Genomic DNA, 4,048 nt, shown 5'->3' on the forward strand with positions numbered 1-4,048 from the left:
TGAACAAGAAGTGAGTCACCTTCCAAATAAAATTCCTGGGTAAGGAGGCCACTGAATGCCAGGAAGAAGGCAACCCAGGAAAACCGCTATACAGATGAATCTATTTTACAATAGCCAAGACAGGTGATTGACAGGGTTAAAAGGGGCGGGCAGAGCAGACCAGAGGAGTCGTGAGCCTGCGCGTAGGAAGCAACGCGAGAACCTGGAGTGAGTCCGTGAGTCCTGCGCGCGAAGACCTACTCGGTGCGAGCTGACTGCCCTCAGACCAGGTGAACCAAAGCCATGGGACAAGCAGGGACAAAATTCAGGTATGGATCGGCTCTCCGGATTCACCCCACCCAGGGGGAAGCCCTGCATATTCCTGAACTTACGGAATACTGGCTGTAGTTTTGCGGGGGGTTCTTTGGTTGGCTTTGGTCTGGACTGTGCTTGCCTCTCTTTCGTAAGAACCTGCTAAGGGTCCTCTAAGGGTCACATGCAAGTTCCAGGAAAGGCGTTTCCCTGTAAAGTTCGCCGAGCATAACGTTTGAGACAGCGCCTTCTTCCTGGGAGAAGAAAGGGTGCACGATCTTTTCACCTGAGGTTTTGGATGGCCAGGGGTGCAGCACGGAGTTTCCACGCTTCCTTGGGAGCTGCACCCCCGCTGTCAGGCCGATGGAAGCCGGGAGCTTTACTCTGGGTGCTTAGGGAAGAAGGTGGCCTCGTTCATTTCCGCCACGCTCGACGCTTCCAACGTGGACGGAACTGCCACTTCCCTCATACCTGGCTCTTAGCCTTCAGTCTGAGGTATGGCTAACAGTGTATTTTTTAAGTGGGGGCGGGGGTGGCGGCGAGTTTGCGTCTACCTGGCGTAGCACACAATACACTCATGGCCCTGAATTCTCCAGTGAGAGAGCCTCAGTGTTTGGACACAACTTGTTATCATGTGAACTGTTGGTGGGTGTGCAGGCGTCTCTATAACGGCTTCACAGGCCAAACGCTTTTGCCGAGTGACCCACGCTCCCCTCAGCTGCCTTCCAAGTAGCCATCTTGAGAGCTGCATCACAGCTCAGAGAGACGTTTCACAATCAGTTAACAAGCAACTTGGTAGTAACCACAAATTATGGCAAAAATCCCAGCTCCACTGGCCCCTTTGCATATTGTCTAATGAGAGACAGTACATCCCAAACCTGGGAATATTCCTGTAACCTCCACCCCGAGACGTCAGACCTGTGGCCGTATTTGAATGAGGGCCCCAATACCTAATAATCTTGGAAGCGCTTTAGGCACTGTACCCTAGCACCTCCTTCAGACCAGTGAGAAACGGGTGCCTGTTACTCATTGCACAGCTGATGGAGGCCTTTTACCATGATGGCTCCTCTGGTTCTCCTGGCCCTCTGAGCTGGTGGTGGTGGTTTAATAAAAAGTATAATAGACAATGGACGTGAGTCTCAGTGAACTCCGGGAGTTGGTGATGGACAGGAAGGCCTGGCATGCTGCGATTCACGGGGTCGCAAAGAGTCGGACACGACTGAGCGACTGATCTGATAATAGACAAACCAGAAGAACATAGAGGTTGAAGAAATTTTGGCCAAAAATTTAATAGACAAATAAAATGTTACATATTTAAAGGAGATAGTGTGGCGATTTGACATATGTCTACTTTGTGAATGATTACCACAGTCAGGTTAACACATCCGTCACCTCACAGCTACCATTTTTTTTTTTTTTTTTTTAACGTGTGTGGTTGAGCTTCTGAATTTGAGAATTTCCTCCTGCCATTGAGAAGGAACTGTGAACGTGACTAACCTCTGGTCAAAACAGCCTCCAACTTGACATCCTGCAAATCTGAACTAAGTTCCATAGGTGGGATGAGCTCTAGGAAGTTCTGTCGTGAAAACACTATGGATCTTGCCCAGTCCCTAAGCCTCTGACTTCACCCACAGGTGTCTTCCCTCATGGAGTGCTAGTCTCATGAAAGCCAGCTGACAAGAAGCAGTGAAGAAGCCCACCCTGCTCCAAGGTGAGCAGGTCCTCCATAATGCTAGAGCCTTTCAGTGAAGGCAGACGGTGGATGGCCTGCGGCAGTGGGTGTCCCATGTGATGAGCTGAATTTCACGCAGAACTTTCTAGTCAGTGCACTGCCCACCCCCGCTCTCCCAGGAATCAGTGAACGATATCTGTGTATCAGCTCATGGACTGTCACTTATGACCCAGCTTTAATGGTCAGGTCTTTGGGCCCCCCAGGACTGGACTCTTAAAGAGATCCCATATATTGGATGACCTCCCCTTGGAAACATAACAGTTTTCAGATTCAACATTTACATTATATGTATAGTTATATGAAATAACCACACCTAGAGAACAGTGTTGAGACAAACATATGTGGAAAAGCCAACACGTGTGGCCATTACCTCTTGCTGCTGTTTAGTCGCTAAGTTGCAGGCGACCCCATGGACTATAGCCTGCCAGGCTCCTCTGTCCATGGGTTTTCCCAGGCAAGAATACTGGAGTGGGTTGCCATTTCCTTCTCCAGGGGATCTTCCTGACCCAGGGATCAAACCCAGGTCTCCGGCATTGCAGGCGGAGCCATCACCTCTACTGCAGACCAATGGACTGTGCTCAAGTCCACCGTAGTTGTAATGGAACCACCGTAAAGCTTGAGATGCCTAGTGAGGAATCACTGCAAAAACTTGTATCGTTGGTCCACTATCCTAGAGTCCTCAATGAGGACTTCCACAGGGCCACCTGGTCTGTCTTCACCTATTGACAGCTTGCACAAGAGTGATTGGCCCCTCTGTCTACCTGAGCTCCTAGGCATTCAAGGGCTTTTGCACCTGCTTTGATCTCAGCAGGTGGATGGGTGGATGTTTCATTTTGTTCAAATCTACATAAACTTGACCACTTTGTCCCAGATATTCTATGGTCACCCTCCCCTGCCCACCGTCTATGCCATTGAAAAGTAGCAACTCCTGGGCCAGAAAGGAAGATGATTTGGACCATCCCTGATGCGGAGATGACACACCTCAGCTGATCACGTGTGAGCATGGCTGGCCCCAGAAGCGCACTGAGGTCCAGGGGAAGTGAGTGACTCTTTTTTTCTCTTACAAACATGGACCAGCAGTTTCAAATGTCCTTCCCCTAATATTCTAGTTCTCATGATGTTGAAAATCTCACCTTCACCTAACCTGCTGCAGGGTCCCAAGGGCCAGCGGCCAATCAAGACAAGCGTGGAAGGTCCCGGAGGTTCATTTCCTCTTATTTTGGGAGCTTATTGGAGAAATGGTTCAAAAAGACTGAGTTAGCACAATAGAAAAATATACTGATTCCAGCTCCTGGGCTTTAAAAAATTTTTTTTATTGGAGTATAGTTGCTTTACAATGTTGTATTAGTTTCTACTGTAAGCAAAGTGGATCAGCTCTATACATATATACATATATTTTTTCTCTTTTTTGCATTCCTTCCTATTTTACGTCACCACATAGAATCGAGTAGAGTTCCATGAGCTATACAGTTCATTCTCATTCAGTTCAGTTGTTCAGTCGTGTCCGACTCCTTGCGACTCCATGAATTGCAGCATGCCAGGCCTCCCTGTCCATCACCAACTCCCGGAGTTCACTCAAACTCAACATCCATCGAGTCGGTGATGCCATCCAGCCATCTCATCCTCTGTCTTCCCCTTTTCCTCCTGCCCCCAATCCCTCCCAGCATCAGTCTTTTCCAATGAGTCAACTCTTTGCATGAGGTGGCCAAAGTACTGGAGTTTCAGCTTTAGCATCATTCCTTCAAGAGAACACCCAGGGCTGATCTCCTTTAGAATGGACTGGTTGGATCTCCTTGCAGTCCAAGGGACTCTGAACAGTCTTCTCCAGATACACAGTTCAAAAGAATCAATTCTTTGGCACTCAGCTTTCTTCACAGTCCAACTCTCACATCCATACATGACCACTGGAAAAACCATAGCCTTGACTAGATGGACCTTTGTTGGCAAAATAATGTCTCTGCTTTTCAATATGCTATCTAGGTTGGTCATAACTTTTCTTCCAAGGAGTAAGTGTCTTTTAATTTC

At 48.3% G+C, this 4,048-nt stretch overlaps 1 long non-coding RNA gene across 1 annotated transcript; it reads left to right on the forward strand.

The window, feature by feature from the left end:
- The first annotated feature begins 314 nt into the window (after nucleotides 1-314).
- On the forward strand, nucleotides 315-3,609 carry LOC123331049. Its single transcript, XR_006547501.2, has 3 exons — nucleotides 315-786; nucleotides 1,926-2,002; nucleotides 2,895-3,609. It is a non-coding gene; the product is annotated as an uncharacterized LOC123331049 (long non-coding RNA).
- The last annotated feature ends 439 nt before the right edge of the window (nucleotides 3,610-4,048 follow it).

The sequence above is a fragment of the Bubalus bubalis genome, chromosome 21, assembly GCF_019923935.1.
Source record: "Bubalus bubalis isolate 160015118507 breed Murrah chromosome 21, NDDB_SH_1, whole genome shotgun sequence".
NCBI lineage: Eukaryota > Metazoa > Chordata > Mammalia > Artiodactyla > Bovidae > Bubalus > Bubalus bubalis.